Source organism: Desmodus rotundus, chromosome 3 (assembly GCF_022682495.2).
Source record: "Desmodus rotundus isolate HL8 chromosome 3, HLdesRot8A.1, whole genome shotgun sequence".
NCBI classification, from domain to species: domain Eukaryota; kingdom Metazoa; phylum Chordata; class Mammalia; order Chiroptera; family Phyllostomidae; genus Desmodus; species Desmodus rotundus.
Window position 1 is genome coordinate 169056265 of NC_071389.1, and position 18237 is coordinate 169074501.

At 37.7% G+C, this 18237-nt stretch overlaps 1 protein-coding gene across 10 annotated transcripts in view; it reads left to right on the forward strand.

Moving 5' to 3' along the window:
* The window catches only part of SOX5 (SRY-box transcription factor 5), a 908025-nt gene that overhangs the window by 327740 nt on the left and 562048 nt on the right, over positions 1-18237 (forward strand). The gene's annotated exons all lie outside the window — the stretch shown is intronic.

Consider the following 18237-nt stretch of genomic DNA (forward strand, 5'->3'; position numbering starts at 1 on the left):
TAGTTAGGGCCCAGAATCCTCTAGGCTGCGCTAAGCCTTATCTATTCTAGGGGCAATGGAAAGTGACTAAATGTTTTTAAGGAGGCTATTTCATGAGCAAATTTTTATTTTGTAAAGATCCCTCTGACTGCAGTATAGAGGATTTTTCAGTACAGACCATAATACCTGTTAAGGGAAGTGAGATGATGTATTTGAAAGTATCTATCACAGTGTGAAGCTTGCATGAACACTTACCAAATGCTGGTGTCCTTCTTCATTTGTTATTTTATTCACCAGATCTCATAAATGACTCTCCAAAAAGTAGCAAACAGTAAGTACCTGTTGACTGACTTAATAAATCCTTCTAGTGACTTTCCTTGAAGATTTTCAGAAACAAGGGACTCTGTGCTTCACAAAGCAGTCCATTAAACCAGGGGTCCCCAAACTCCAGGCTGTGGACCGGTATGGCAGGAGGTGAGCTTGAATGTAATGCACTTGAATCATCCCAAAACCATCCTCCCCACCCCGGTCTGTGGACAAATTGTCCTGCGAAACTGGTCCCTGTTGCCAGAAAGGTTGGGGACCGCAGATTAAACGACTTTGTGTGAGAATGTATTTTCTCATTTTGACCCCAAAAGATAATTTCCTATAATTCTACTTAATTTTGCCTTTGAACCTATATAGACTATGTATAAATCCTCCTCTAGGATAATCCTCCAAATAATTGGAGGCAGTTGTTTGAAACATTTCTGTTCCAGATCCTTCAGCCACAGGGCGTACCAAACAGACTCTGCCTCCTCTTGAAGAGCCTTTCTGTCCTCACCCGTAGAGACCGTAATCAAACAGTCCACGCACTCTCCCTGGCACAGAAAGAGTGAGCTCTTAGCATCTCTATTTGGGGCGGCCATTCTAATTAATGCAGCTCAAAATTACAGCAACTATTTTGAAAAGAATGCAACATGTTAACTCATGTTGAATGCTCAGTCTACCAAATGCCTTTCTGCAGAAACCATTTCTTTTATCCCAAGCTTGTGCCATGGATTGTGCAAGCTTATCTTGGCAGCTTTACCTTTATCAATATTGAATTTAAATTTAATCATTTTGATTGAAATCTTTTTGACTAGTGATGCCATCATCTAGTGTAATAGTTATATCTCTAATATTTTGTTTTGTGCATATTTGCATAAACCTTTTTACAATTTACCTTTGTTGTTGGTAGTCCTGTTGAATAAGGGCAAGCCCTGCTAAAAATCGGAATCAAATTATTTTGCTGATTGCTTGCTTTTGAACAAAGGCAGTGCAGATAATTTGAAATTATGTATTGTCAGTAAATAATACCAACAGCCCCTAAAGAGTAGGCACTCTGTGCCAGATACTCTTCTGAGAGCTCTCATACATTAACTCAATTAATTTTCACACCAAAAACAATGACATAAGTACCATTGGTGGCCACATTGTACAGATGAGAAAAGGGAGGCACAGAAGTTAAATCATTTGGCCACTTCACATTGTTGGAAAGTGGTGGAGTCAGGATTCACACCCTTGCAGTTTGGCTCCCGAATCTGTGCTCAACCCATGTCGACTCAGGAATTATCACTTCTTAAGTGCTATAGAAAAAATCAAAACAATGAAACTGTGTGGCACTTCCAGTAAGAATTATTTGGAAATTTTGGTAATTTTGGAATTTTTTCTAATTAGGACTTCACAATGTATTGCTTTAAGCCTAAAACATTTCATACACTATATATTGGAAATGACTTACTAGGTTTCCGCTGTCTAGCGAGAACATAGATGAGGAAACTCTGACTCAGATAAATTACACACCGGGGTAGCTTAGTTCTGTTCCTTATGGTGCACTGGCAGCATAATAGCGAATGCAAAATACCCTTAGCTGTGGGGAAATACAGGGAGACCTTTGCAGTCATTCACTGAGTGCAAGAAAACACATGCATAGTGTTTTCAATATGTTTTTTAAATTGTGGCAATATCAGCTGTTTGTGAAATGGAAAGAAAATGAGGATTCAAAATATTTTTCCAGTAATAGAGTAGTATACAGTTTTATTGGAACTTTAAAAAAATAGCCTAATATGGTCCAAAAGGAATGCATAGTCTCTTAGAAAATGAATACTAATAGCAAATATGTATATGATATTCTTGTATTTTGGTGCCTGAATATGGTTCTTAGTTCTTTGTGGGAGAAATCTCACAATGGATACAAATTATAATGCTGGTAAATGTGGCACTATCTCAATAAAATTTAACCATATGGAATTCTGGAGATTTTTTCAGTCTTATGGTTAGGACTTTACCAATGAATTACATCTATATCAATATTCTATCATTAAGATGTATTGAATAAAGTTTTACTTTCACAAAAAGTATCTTGTAGGTAAAAAGAAAAAAATCTTAATAACACATTTTTCTTTTTGGCATCATCAACAACAAAATCCTAATTTGGACAACTAATATGCTTAAGTAGGCTCTGAAAAAAAGCTATAATATATTCAAACTGTTTAGTTGCTCCTACAAATCATTTTGCTTTACAGCTTTGATGTTGAAATATGTGGACTGATGTCTGATTTATGCTCTTGGTCCTTCTTGTAGATAGTTGGGTGTTCTTGCTTAATATTATTAAATAAGCCTGGAACTGCAAATGGGTCTCCTTGACTCAGGGCATTTGAAAAGGACCTTTCCCTTCAACTGCATACCTTGTCTTTTTGGTTGCCGTAATTTTGCTGGGGCCCACTGATGCCTTTTTGTTCCTTAGGAGAGTATTTATTCGCTGTAATTTTCACTTGTCATCTCCAGAAATCCCCTTATCTTGATTTATAACTATTATCTCTAAAAATTTGGGGGAAAATATTCAAAGAAGGTTATTTGACTGCAAAATCTATTGTGCTTTGTAACCTATGAATTGCCTTATAATTTAATTCTATATAGAAGGTATTTCACAGCAAATAAATCTGGTACCACAAAAAAAAAATCAGAAGTTGGATTTGTTTACCTTGTGTATACATGGAAATGAAAGCTAAGAAGGCTGTGGACCTACCCATTTGAAAACTCTAGGCCAAAGTTTAAGGAGGCGTATATAGAAGGCTATTTTTGAATTATGATTTTTCATTTTATTTTTCTTTCCCACTGAACTTTCAGCTGCCTAAGGGTAAGATCTTATTCATGTCTTTTGGCTCTAGAAGCTAGAATAATACTCAGTACATTTTAAAAATAGAATGACAATAATAATATCTGATGTATTTTATTGTTTGCTGTGTGCCAGGCACGAGCCTAGGTTCTTCCCATAAGTTACGCCATTCAGTTGTCACAATGGCTCTGCCAGGCAGGCCATATTATGACCCTCATTTACAGAAGAGGAAACTGAGGAACAGGCAGTTTAAGTATGTTGTTTCATGACCCCATAGTAAGTAAAGGTGTACTTACTAAAATGATATAAATAGGTAAAAAGAATAGAATCTGTGTATGTTACTTCTGCATGTATTAGTTAGCTATATTTCACTACTCAGTTATTAATTTAGATGTGTTCATTTCACTCTGGTTTTCATTGAGACGGGACTGGTTGACAGATGATGGAGCAACTGGGAAAGATGATGAGACCTACAAGAGTAGAGAGTGGAACTGTATTTAACTTGGCACTGTCTAATTTGCATTTCAGTGGAATCAAACCCAATAGGGTAGTCAGGTCTTAGAGTCTGTGTGTCAGATGAATGTCTAGTATCATGAATTCTTGAAAAACTCCAGTAATTCCTCAGTAAGAAGAAATACAGTGAGTTTTCCCTACCGCATTGGAACATTCTGCTACCTCTTCAGGTGAGAGGCAAGGGGAAGTAGACAGCTTGTGCTCAAAGCCACCCAATGTGAAAAATACTTCTCTTTAAAAACTACATTCATCCTAATGGTGATATGCTTACACTGTGACAGGCAAAAGAGACCTGAGACCGAGAAAATGGCAGATTCACCTCTCCTACTTCTTCCTTATTCTGGGCCATGAATGAGCTGAGCAGAACAGTGGTAGAATTATATCATTTATGTTACTCATTAAACTTTTCCCTGTTTCTGTTAGATGAGAATGGTTGAAATTCTCATAAGAAAGTGCATGTGTGTGTTACATTGAAGTACAATGTTCAATCATGCAGGAATTTTATAATTTGTAATGTAAACAATGCTTTAACTTCTAGGCAGTTTAAATTTATTCTCCATAACATTTTGGCTGGGGGGCAAGGATGGAGAAGAAAACGGACGGAACGTTGACTGAGAGAACAGACTATAGAGTGGCAGGGTAATGGCAGCTGTGAAAGGGCCTTCAGTGCATGTCCCCTTATTGTTAAGTGATTGCAACATTCCAGACAGGGCCAAATGGGGCATTGAACGTTTCCTACAGTCACTGCAGGTCCTGAGATTTAACATTTAGAAACCTCTTTGCAGTAGCTCTTCTAGGAGTATCAGATCCCTGGAACTAATTTGTGTTAACCAACACAGCTTTGACCTGCACAGGTCCACTTAGGCATGGATTTTTTTTTTTCAATGAATACATACAGTACTATAGATGTATTTTCTCTTCTTCATGATTTCTTAATAAAGTTTTCTCTAGCTAACTTTAAGAATAGAGTATGTAATAAATATAACATACAAAATATGTGTTAATTGACTGTTAATGTTATTGGAAAGGCTTGCAGTCAACAGTAGGTTATTAGTAAAGTTTTTGCAGAGTCAAAAGTAACTTGTAGATTTTCTACCATGTGGGAAGTTGGTGCCCTTAACCCCTGTATTGTTCAAGGGGCTACTGTATACACTGAAGACATTTAATTACCAACATAACCAGAAAACTTATCAGTAGAGAAGTGTCCCTGGGTCACTTATTAATATATTTCTGAAGATTGTTTCATCAACATCGAGGGAGGATGGGGCAGTAAGATGGTTTTAACTGGTATCACTGGTCCCTGAGGCCTCAGATGTCGTCTTCGAACTCGTTTACTCCCTGAACCAACCAGAACACTCAGCCAGCTGTCGAGGTAACCTATCAGAGCACCTTCTCCACGGAGGTGTTAAAAAATAAACAGCTTTCCCTGTGCTTTCTTTGCTTGTGGGTTTTCTAGATACCATTCACTTAGAGAAAGAGAGCTGTATAATGTTAAATATTTATTTAACTCATAGTTTTAATACCTTCCATTAGTTATATTTTAGCTTTCTTGATAACATTTGAGACATTTAATTAGATTTAAGAAACACTCTGATATCATTTATATGTTGACAAACCATTTTATCTAGTCATTTTTTTTCAGATGGTAAAAGCTTGTCCACTTTACATTGATTTTTATTAAATATCACTGCAGAGGGTTATATGGTCTGAGATTGTCCTCAAATTCTGTTCCTTCTGAAGCCTGTCAAAGATAGGATTGGTGGGAAAAGCATGGGCTTTGAAGTGAGGCAGATGCAGATGAAAGCACTAGCTGAGTGATCTCAGGAATATTACTTGATCTCCTACTTTGCCCACCTGTAAAATAGGAATAATTAAACCTGTTTTATAGGGTGGCATGGAGTACATTAACTGTTACTTAGGAGGTTCTAAGTAACTTAGCTTTATTTTCTATATTAAAATTTTTTAGAAGGAAAATAGGATGAAATACAAATCCCATAGATATTATTCACAAGAGTTTTTTTTTGTTGCATTGCTTGGTTTTATTTTTTACCAAAGAGCAAAATCTGGCCTACACAGTTTTTTAAGATTTAGTTTTGAAATAATAGCCAACTCTAAACATCAGTAACTGTGTTATAAAAATCTATATTTCTAACTTTTCCTTAAAAAGTGTATCTTCTGGGCCACAGCGCCCCTGTTTCTGTGCAGAACAACAGGCACGAGCTGAGTATCAGCTTCCCCTTTGCACGGGGTATTTGCTCAACAGTTCACAGGAGACCACCGCCCCTCCCCCCGCCCACTTGTCATTCAGATGACCTCACTAGGCCTTTGCATTTGGGATTCCTTCACCACCTTACCCTTTTCCTAATAGCCCTTCATTTCATGATATTTTGACCAAAGAAGAACAGATGTATGTGAGTAGAAATAGGGATTTGCAGTGCTTAAATTAAAAAGAAAATCAAGCTCTTTCTCTGGAGGAGTCTAAGGTGATCATACTTTCCAAATTGAAAACTGGCCTAACTCAAGATCTGCAGTTGACACTGAATATTTGAGACAGAGGCCTCCATAAGTAAACTGTGACACTGTGGCTCTGAACCACTTGGACACCTGATTAATGACACTGAGTGGTTACTGTGTATTTTCTAGGTAGTATTCATGCTTTTATTGCCGTTGTCTGTACTTCCCTAGAGTCTGTTGGCAACTACACGCCATTTATAAAATTAAACTGCTATGTTCACCCTTGAAACAAATGGCAAAGCTACTTAGGACTGGTTTTAATCTGATGTTCTGGAAAGGATCCCATTGGGACACACAAATTAAAACGTAGCCCTGGTTTGGTTACAGCAGTGAATCTTTTCAATGAGAAAGACTCAGTGACTGGTGACCCCATTGAATGTTATTAATTTTAGTGTCCCAAGAGAATAATGAAAATAAACGTATTGCGTTTGCCCTCAGGCCAAAATTGTACACCATTACCTATATGAACAATATCTGAAGTATCCTCCCAGAATATACTAAGAGAGTGGGAGGTGAGCACAAGTATTCCTTTAATCTAGAAACAACCATTAAATATGGAAATAGCATGACTATAAATCTAAAGTGTAGGATATATGGAAGAGAAAATTCTGGAGATAAACCTTGGGCTCAATTTCTGGATTATTCTGACACTAATTGTCACCATGGTCTTCTATGTAGGCAATAATCATAAAGTATCACAGTGAATTTGACAAAATAACACATTTGCATTTTTCTAGGGTCCTTATCATGGTTTTTCTGAGTGTATCCTCTTGATGAGACACAGCAGTGCAATGGTTAGAAGAGGTCTTTGGAATTAGGTTGCCCATATTTGAAGTCAGGTGCCAACATTTACTAGCCAGTATGGGAGCTTCACCAAGTTGTCCCACCTCTAGATTGCCTCAGTTTCCTCAGCAAAAAAGTGGGGTAATAACAGCAACTTCCTAATAATGTTAGTGAGAAGAATAAATGGTAATAAGCTCTTAGCCCACAGAAAGGCCCCCAAAATGCTAGGTTTTATTATTGCTTATCTTGGTTTAAGATGCACTTTAAACACAACCCAGGTTTTGATAAAAGAAGTATTCTCTCATTATTTTATTTAGTCACCGAGTCTGAACCACACTGATGAAACAAAGCTCGGCTGGGCTGCTCTGAATGTAGTGCGAAATACCGTAAATAACTATTTCCTAAAGCAACAGCTTGTTCTGTTAGTGGACAAGTAATCATCAGACATTAGCTATTTGTCTGTAGCCTGAAGCTGCAAATCCAAGTGCCAGGGAAAAGACACCTTTCAGAATGTTCAGAGGAGTTGAAAATATGAGCAACCTAGGATGTTTAAGTCCATTCTTACCTTGGACTTCTGCTTTTGTAATCAATCCCTGGCCCAGTGCAGTATATGTAGTAACACAAGGGAACAGGAAGAGACCTCTCACTGCCGTGATGATCTTGAATTTAGCAGTGGACCTTCTTTATTTAAACTCAAACCCTCCGTAGTCCGGGCTGTACACCAGAGACTCACAGGCACTAGCCCTCCAATTCCCTTGGTGGGAAATGTGCTCATTGCAGCGGGCCCCTTAAACCACAATAGGCTGTGTGTGGCATGGATACCTGGCCAAAGATTTAGCTCAAGGTGAACCACTATATGTTTAAATAATATTTAAAACACATTATTAATAATTTTTTTCTCCACTCATCTTAAAGATTTAATCGTGTGATTTCTACAGTCAATGTACTCCCCCTGCTTTTTTAGCTTTTTTTTTTTTTAGCCCAATTTCTGCCAAAGGAATCTCTATGGGATTGTTTTAGTGGGACCTGGCGGGTCTTGTCTTTGGAAGAGGTGCCAAGTAGCTTTCTGATAGAGGGGTCATTGCCTAGGACAGGTTGTCCAAGATGAGAAGCCAGAGGTGCCTAGTAACAAGGTCTGTGACATCAGGGAAGCTGTCTCTAGTAAAAATCTTTTCTCTTCTTCTTTTTGTATAGTTGGCAGGTAATGTTAGTGCCCACACCCATTTCTAATTTATTTGATATTGCTTACCATTCATTCACATTATGATCTAAGGTCATTGTTCCTTCTCATGTTGGCTCCATGGACTTGTGCCAGCTCATAGGGCCCACTGGGGATGAATGGAGAAGGAATGTGAGGAATATACGTGCACATACAGTCTATACCTGCAAAAGCAAAAGCTTTGCTTCCAGTGAGCATATGCCGTGCTTTCAGGGCAGGAAACTGACAGTCTACCCACCGTTTCGGAAGCAAAGCTTCTCAGAGCGGAGTACTGCTTTTAAAGAAATACTGTCACCTCAAATAACCTCTGTACTTTTTTGGTATGTCCTAGTTTTAATTTGGTTTGAGATTGTTTTACCCCTTTGAGGGGTTCCCCATTTAGACATCACCCAATCACTCAAGTTTAACTGAAAATATGACTTGGAAAACTGCTGTTAAAGTGTTACTATTATAGGAAAAATGCTAGAGAACTGAACAAAGCGATGCCAAGACGACAAACTATGAGATAAAAGGGAGGGGTGTTTAATTGCCATGTAAAACATAAAGTGAGATTCTAAATATAATCAGTAAAAGTTGAGGATATTTGCATCCTTCCTTTAGTTTTAGGACAAGTGTGGACTACATTTGGGTGCTGTAGGTAGGGTCTGCCAAGGAGAGCTTCGCAATCAAGAAGCAGCTCTTAGTCCCTGTACCAGCACTTCCCAAGTATGACTAGTCAAAAAAAGAGCTGGCTGCAAAGGCTTCCTTTAGCGTTTCTGTACTTTTCTTTCTGCAAATCTGTAATCATTCACAGGTTGCTAAATGATTGTTTTCTCCAATCAGTTGTCTTCTTTTAAGGTAGGAAATTTATTTCTTCCTTGTATTTGTTTTGAGTGCCCCCCCATTCTTCCTCTTGCTGATATCTGGAATAGTAATCTGGCAAGGCCCTAAGGAGTGTTCCCCAGGCTCCTCCTAACTCCCCAAGTGATGATGAGGTCTGCTAGGATTGACAAAGTCAGAAAACAAAGCAGCTAATTGTTGTCCTTGCAGAATGGTTTTTGAAAGTTTGGAGAATCTAAAATTTATCTAAGAAGCCTGTCAAAAGTCAGGCATTTGGCTCCCACTTTGCAAGATTCTGATTTAATAGGCCTTGGCAGTTTCTGAGGATCTGTAGTTTTGCATCCTTCCTTAGTGGAACATTGCTTATAGATCAGTCATTCCTGGTGTAAATTGGGAGTACATTCCTGATACCTTCTTAATCTTAACTATGACTGAACGTTACAGTTTACAGTGGCTGTTGAGAAAAGTGCCTGGGCCTCACACCCAGAAATTCTGATTTATTATGCTTGGTTTATAGCCCAAGCATTTATATTAAAATACCACCACTCCTTGCTCCCCGCCCCTTTCCCCAACAAAACTCCACAGGTGACTTTTTTCTGTGCAGCCAAGATTGATAACCACTGCCTTAGCCCTTAACCTCACCATGTCCTTATTTGAATACTCCTCAATGATTACCAGGTAGAAAGCTGGAAAAGGTTGCTTTCCTTGTGAATAACTAACAGGGCAGAAAAGGCCAGATGATCAGCTGTCCCTCATTTATACATTGATTAGGTCTCAAAATATGACAAGCTAGACTTAATTGTTAGGGAAAAAGTAAAGGAGACTAGTAGATAGCTGGAAAATAGAGACCTCTTAGTCTGCTCCCGAAGTGTCACATCAATCTGCTCAGTTAAGTGATTAAAGCAGAGGCTCGGAGCTGCGCAGGGAACCGGTCCCTGATTTGTTCAGGGTCATGAGCAATGGCTCGAAACCATCTTGTTTGCAGATACTCCTTTCATGTTATTAGGCTGTCAGTTGACAGACTTTGCAAGATTTATGGCTCAAAACTCAAGTGTCCACATGTGTGTGAGAGGGTGGGATGGTGGGACGGGTTAGATGAGGTGAAAGGAGAGGAAAGACAGCTTCTGAGTATTTCTGAGAACACCGTGCACCAGGCTTGGGGATTCAACCTCACAATTCCTCGCTTTGTGTCTTTCCCCCCTCCCCTCTCTCCTTCTCTCTCTCCTTTAGTTCCTCTCATCCCTGTAAACCTTATTTTTAGTTTCAGGAGTTTCTGCTATAGGAAATTAAAATAGAAAGAGAGACTTCAAAGGGAAGCACCTAATTTTTATGAAAAGATTCCTAGGGTGCTTTTAAGCACATCCTATTGAGGGCGTAATAATAAAGATGTAGGATACTGTGCCCAGCAATTGATGGCATTTCTTGTTCTCTGAAGAAAACTTTTTATTTTTCCCATAGCAAAATGAACTATATTTTATTGGACCTGTTTGCTTTTTTCTAACTTATTTGAATGGACATTTCTGATATTTAAAATCTCACCTTCTCTTCACAGTAGGGACAGTAAACTCCTGCCTCTTTCTCCTTTGCCCTCAGATATTTTTCTCTTTCCCGCAAAAAGGAGACCCACTGCTCATTTTTGTGAACTACTCTCCTTACTGGCTTCCCTCCTTCAGTCCCTCCATTCTACACTGGAACTTTCTAAAGCAAATGTTAACATGTTACTCACCTGCGTGAAGTCCTTCTGTGTCTCTCCAGGGTGTATTAAATCCAATCTAAGAGCATCATGCAGGGCATGCTTGGTGCCTAGAATTTGTTCCTAGCCTTGACCTCCAAGCCACATGCAACACACCCCGCGAGGTTCTCCACTGAAGAATTGTCATTCCTCAAAATGCCATATTCTCATATTCTCTCATCTCTATCCACACTCTCTCATTTTGGTTTAAATATATCCTTCTCTCTAGAAGACCTTAAATACTCTAACCCTAACTTCAAGATGCAATTTAAATTCCTCTTACTCTATAAAAGTGGAAACTTTTCCGTTCACTCAGAGAGCGTCAGGGGTCTGCTCTTTATAAGTTTCGGTAGTACAGTGTGTACTCCACCCTCATCAAACTCTGTTATCATTGCGTTCTATGGTTTCTGTCCCTCGGAGACAGTATTTGAAAGTAGGTTCTGTGTCTCACTTATTTTTTTCCATTGCCTTATAAAATGCCGAGCAAATAATAATAAAACTTTAACAAATATCTATTGGCTGGTAAAATAAAAGGAAAAGAGACAATTAAAATCAGTACTTGGTATTTCCCAATAAATGTGTTTGGGGGCAAGTGGAAAGAGCTTACAGGTAAAATATGTGGGGGATAAATGATCAAGTTTCAATTTTTAGTGTTTCTAGGGCACATGAATTTAGCAACCAAACTTACCATGGACCTCTGTGTTCTGGAACCCCATTGGACCAAGCAGAACTGGAAATGGTGGTCCAGCAGGATAGCTATTTGCCAAGCCGCATTTCTTCCTTATGGTGGTTCAAGGGGAGGGGCAGTTATTCCCAAATCCTGTGAATCCATAATGACGCTGTAGATGAAGTAGCGTAGGTGCAGTGACTTGGCAAAGGCTTCTCATTAGTGGCTTCTCAATATGCTGTGTCCTCTGAATCCAGAGCATCATTTTGGCTAATACATTAGCTATACGATTGAAAGCCAAATTCATCTTTTTCTTTTTTTTGATAATTGGGAAGAGTATTTTGTGCATATGTATTCCTAATGCACTTGATAATTTATTAAAACAAACCTTTGCAGCTATTTTTGTTTAAATGCAAACTAAGTAGAATAAGTCTTCATTGATTTTCAAGTTCCCTCTCTCATATGCAGATGTGTACATGTGTGGGGAGACGGGGTTTGCAGTGGGTGGAAAATGACTCCAGAAAAACTTCACCTGACAGAGGTCCTAAGGGCACGTTTTCAGTCTACATCTCCCATTGCTGTGGATGTCTGAAGGTGCAATCAGGTTTTCCTTATCCGGGAAAAGCACAGTGACTCTCGCCCTTTCAGGTGGCTTCTTCCCACCTGAGAACGCCTCACAGGTACTTGCAGACACAGTGCCCATACTGTCGTCTGGTGTTTACTGTGCTTTGTCTCTCTTGTTCCAGTGAATGCAGAGATGCCACCAGCCCCCTTACGATCTCTCTGCAATGCATCGCAGCACAAGTTCCCTGTCGTCCCACTGCTGCCGCCTGCTATTTCATGGGCTGCAAAGGAGAGCGGCCTTGTGCTTTTAGTGCTTCCCATGAATTTTGTGAAACACCTCTTTTATTTCATTGTTGCCTTTTTCTTTCTCCAGGATTCTGACACAAGCTCCTGAGAGAAATTGTGGGGTCAGGAACCAATCTTAAACCGTATAACCTGCTGTACTTAAAAGTGCCACTCTCCTCTGAAACTAACTCATTGTCCATAGACTCAGTTTATGAGCCTCTGTTATTGTTTTCTCCCGGGATACCCTCTGGGTCAGGCAAATGCACACCTTAAGGGCATATTCCCCCAGCCCTCCGGAGAGCTGGGTATGTGTGAAGCCGGGCAGCTTTGGCATGGTGGGGACGAGGGCGGCACATCATAGCCTAAGTCAGTCAGATCTATTCCTCACTATGTATCTGTACGGACAGAGGCTAGGACATCCCCAAAGTCCTTGAGGCTAATAATGTGTCCAAGCCTACAGTTATGCTGTATCTCATTTGACACTATAATCTAGGTCTAACTCAAGAGTTCTACAGTTCTAATACTTCTCATTTCTTGTCTAACTTTCTATCATCAGCCCGGTGCACAACATACAGCAGGTGTAAAGTAAATGTTGAATGAACAAATGAATGCTCTGTTTATATCAGCATCAGACGCATTGTTTGGCAAGATGCTACTGCTGTGGAAACACTGTGAAATAAATCTATTGTGTATAATGTGTTTTTTAAAAATATCCCTTATTAAAAACTACTTCTGAGGAACTGATTTAGAATAAGAATTTATATAAGAACTTCGTTTTTAAGACATAACCCAGAGATTTTATGTTCTGCCCTGGAGTTGATAGACTGATGATAATTATTTGTCGTGATTTTTTTCCCTAGACTTTAAACAAACACCTTATGAAGTTTTTTAGAAGATGTCTTTTTAAAGAGTATAGACTTTTAAATAATACATTTTATAAGTCCCGTACCTTGTTTTTTTAAAGAGAGAATATAACAAAGGATGGTTACCTTTGTTATATCACAATAAAAATGACTTTGTTTGCTTGAGAAGGCTTTTATAATCCTGTGGAATTCTTAATTTTTTTGGTTATTACTATTCACTATAAGAATCATTTCATTCTCCTTTAAAATTCAGCTTTATGTTTTTGTCTACATGGGAAATGTTGCACTCAAGAGGATTTCTTTCTCTCTTTCATGGTCATTCAGGTTGTAATAATAATGTTTATTTTCTGTTATTCACAATAGTGATGGCATACTTGCCTCCACATAGAAAAACATGCATGGGCACATTTGCATCCATATACATAAACAGATACACAGAAATGAGCCCCCAGTACCTACAGGCAAATGCCTGCCTGCCCATCTTTTCATAGATATATAAGGTGTGCCTTCCACCCTGGGAGCCAGATTGACACAATGATGGGACTTACTTTATACCTGCTAATTCTATTCTCCATTGAATATCTCTATTCAAATCTGCCTTGTCCGATTTACTTCTGTGTCTCATTAAAGTGATCTGCCGTGAAGCTAATTTTTCTCGCTCATTTTATTGATATTTTGGGAGAGTGAGATATTTTCCAAGCCATTCCTGCTTTAGGATAAGAGTGCAGTAGCTGTCAAAAGAAGGCTTTAAAAACCTATAAAATATATCAAAATAAAGCAGCTTATTTTAGTATCTCTATTGAAATATAAATTATAAATCATTGGCATTTTCCCTCACTTCCTTGAAGTTATTTTAACTGAATTTTTTTAAAGTAAGACAATGCAATGTATTTTTTAAAAAAAGTAACCTAACATCAATGATAAGAATAATGCCCAATATGTTTGTAAATGGCAAAACCAGAGAATTAATAGAAGAAAAACATGAAAAAAAATCCTAGCTTTGTTGTTATTTACTACAAGAGAAAACACAGTGTGGCAGTAAGTAAGTGAGCACAATTCTAAGTTAATCCAGTCTTGCTCTTCAGGGCCATTTTAACTATAAGAGTTTAGACTCAATTATTCTTGTTAGGTCAACTACTTTAGTTATATCTATTTTGACATAGATATGCATATTTAATATATAATAAATAAATATAGGAATAATATATAATGTATATATACATTGTATATACATGGGTAATGCATATCCATAATAAATATAAATACAGATGTATAAAGTATATATGTGTGCACATTAGAATCTTTATTTTTAAAGAAACCATATGTGTATAATAATATAATATATATTTTCAGTCATGTATTACAAAACCAGAAAAAACAGATAGAGCTGATGTCAATACAAGCAACGCCCTTTTCTCCTAAGAGATGGCAGTCACGTGCTTTGCCTATGGGAGGTGGATGGCAGGTGAGAACATGGGCGGGAAATGCCTGCCTTTTAACCCTGGCTCTGCTGCTTCCCTTCATCTCTCTGAGCCTCAGCTTGTCCTTCTGCAAACTAGGGATACTTGGAGTGCCTTTCTCGTAGAATCTATTTTGAGGGCTTCAGTGCATTTATATTGGTAAAGCACTTAGAAAATAGTGCCTGACACATAGTAAGTGCTATATTGTGTTTGTTAAATAAAGATCTTGATAGCTGGAGCTGATCGGAAACAAAATAAATATTGTTTAGAATAAGACGTTGCTGTTTTCAGTAGAGCAGAGAAAAAGGTGTACCTTCTACATATCCACCAAGGATTTAGCATTTTAAGACAGAAGAAATGGTTCTCCTTTGCAGTACATTTTTGACTAGAAGTCCCAGAGTGGTGGAGGGTCAGGGAAATTGTGGGAGGGAAAGTCAACACCGTGTTACGAGGGGCAAGTTCAGAGGGCCTGCAGAAATCCCAGTGCCGTTTCTGGCTTTATCAGCTCACCAGTGAGCACTGAGTTAAGCTTATCTCTTCCGACCTGCTCCACGGGCCACTGGTTTTATAAGTTGTTAATAGATGTGAACCTCTTCTGGTTCCTAAGTGAAATAAGTTTGCCAGACACTGAGTTAAACAAACTTAAATAACAATCTTTAGAGCTTTTAAAAGATTTAATATACATTTCAATGCCACAAGAAATGTACACCTGCACAGGATCCCAAAAGTATTTCATCACGATTCTTTTTTTAAAAATCATACTACTGTGGCTACCTTCTCCAGGTAGAAGATAGGACATCATTAGGAAATAATAGTTATTTTTTGTTCATTTTATATGATTATAAAGAAAACTGAATAAAACAAAGCTAGCTTTGAAAAGAGAAACAAATGTTAATAATAGCTAGCAACCGAATAACATTTTATAGCTCAAATGTATATATACTATTTTCTTCAGTAACATATATTCCTCAGTTGTACTCACTAACCCTCTGCCTTATTTTCTATCTCCTGAAATTATAAGGATGGGCATCTATTCAATTATGTTCTGGGAGAAAACCCCAGAGATGGTAGTACTGAGCTATAGTCATATTTTAGCGATGTATATCAATAAATTTTAGATTTCTTCTTACAGGAAAAAAAGGGGTGTGAGCACATTCCAGTTCCAACTAAATATCTCTTTGTAAAACTCGCTGCTTATCTGAATTAAAGGACATTGATCGCGTGCTGTTTTTTAGGATCAAAAAAGTAGAAATCACCTAGTGTTTACCACAGGTGGAGTGGATAAGCAAAGTTCATGCAGACAATCCATGTTAGTTAAAATGAAGGAACTAGCTCTATGTATAACAGTATGGATAAGTATCAAAGCATAGTTCCAGGTGAAAATAAAAAGTTTCAGGAGCAAAGATACGATTGAATGTTTTAAATCATTGACAAGTAATAATGAGAAAGAAGAGTTGAGCAAGGTAATGGCGACACAAGTATAGTGAGCTAACTGCTCAACGAAATTTAGGAAATCTGGTCATTAGTATGAGGTTTAAGAAATTAGGAGAGTGCAGATGCATCAATGCTCTCTCCTTCACTGTTTCTTTTGTTGCTCTACACTTACTGTGAATCTCATTCGTATTCAAGATTTCCTGTATCAGCCTGTATGCTAATGACATGGGTGTTTGTATTTTTACTTCCCGTTTCTGCCTTGGTACACAGTAGGCCTGTGTATCTGTGGGCCTGCTGGACATCTTCACTTGGCCATCTCACGGATGACTCAAATGTGAAAAGTCCCAAACAGTTCAATATTACACACCCCCTTTTCCTCTTCCACGAAGAAATAACAATGCCTCATCTTTTTGTATTTTCCTCTTACAAATGATACCCAACCTAAAACCGGGTTGACATTGCCAGCTCACCACCCTTCTCCGAGTCCTCTCATTTCTTCCTCCTAAATTTCTATTCAGGCCAGCCTGTCCTCTTCACCTCTTTCCTCACTGCCTCAGGGCATTTATTCTACTGATTCTCCCTGGGTTATTATAATATTTCTTTAAACATCCTCCACCTCTAGTATTGCTGTTTTCGAAAAACATCCCCTGTGTGTTTGTCAGATCTTTCCAAACTCCAAGGAAGATATCTCATAACACCCTATAATGGCTTTCTTTAACTGGCACGTTGACTCTAAACTTCTTAGCGTGGCTTCAAAGTCTTCCTTAAACACTGCTTACCCCTTTAACTCTTCTCTCGAAGCACCCCTTCCTTTTCTTTTTTCTCCTCCTCATCCTGCCTTCTCCCAGACTTCAGTCCTGTCAACCTACACATCTTTTCCTGTGTGTTTCCATCTGCCTGGAATGCCCTTCCTAACCCTGGTGGCCTGGTGTGCTCTATTTCCTCTGTTATTAAGAAATATAATTACCTTGTATTTTTTCATAAATCAAAAACTATGTAAAAGTGATATATGCATTTCTACTTATAGCATTCAGCTATTTTGGTCCATTAGAACAAAACCAGTGAAAATGGGTGCACTGAATTTCTAAGAATAACATGAGTCCGTTGCTCTAACAAATCTAAATAGTCTAGAGAAGTATATGATTGGATGGTAATTTCAGAGAAAAGTAGGAATTTTTATGACTTATGAGAGATTTGTGGGATTTTTAACTTCAAATAAGTTATCCTTTCTGTTTTAAGCTGTTTGAAGACAGAAACTGTGTTTATTTTGTGACCTTCATAATCCATAATTCCACATTTTATATATACTAGGCACCAAACACGTGTTTGCTATATTGAGGAAAAAAGGTGAAGTATGAGAATATGTGATAACATAACATTTTATAATACATAGTATTTTGTCTCACAGAAATAATGCAAATGTTAACTGCCTATACTTAAAAGGTCTTTAAAATATCATTTGAAAGTGTGAACGTTGTTATACTTATGTACTTGTAAATAAATGATGAAAGAAAATGGTATTTGCAAAATATCTGGAAATACTATATTCAGTTTCCTCTAGACTAAAAGGTGGTCTATTAAAAACACTTAATTTTCTATTGCTTAGTTATACTCTGGATTTAAATATATATGACTTTCAAAAATACCTTTATACTTGTAAAATAATTAGAACAAATTGCCAATGGTGCCTTTCAATATTTTTAACACTAAAATTACATCATAGAAAATAATTCTTTTTTTGAAGGCAGCTGGACAAAATGGCCTATTAACTATCTTTTACTAATGATTTCTACCATCTTAAAACAGAAAAGTAGGGAAATGGAGCAGTAATATTTTGAGGTAGGAAGCATTCCGGTAACACAGGTGAAAAGTAACCTTTAAATGTTCTCCCATCTATTTCCCCAACTTTCAATTTCTTTCGTATATACTTAGAAACACACGAAAGAAAGGGTGGCCTGCGAGTCAGCACGTTGATAGTAATTCAGTATAAATTAACTACTTGTTTCCGCTCACAGACACCCGGAATAATTAACAACTGTGAGAGGTGAATTTAATTTACATTTTACCTTTTAACAGAGTTCCATAGGGCACGTACTTAAATACTCGACAGCATTATTATTTTTTTCTTGGTAAATACGTTAAAGGATCATTTTGGTTGCAAAAGCGAATATTATATGCTCAAGAGTGAGAAATTAAATGAAAAAATATATGTATATTGGAGCTTTTTTAATTAAAAAAGAAAGCATATATTATTGTAATGTTTAGG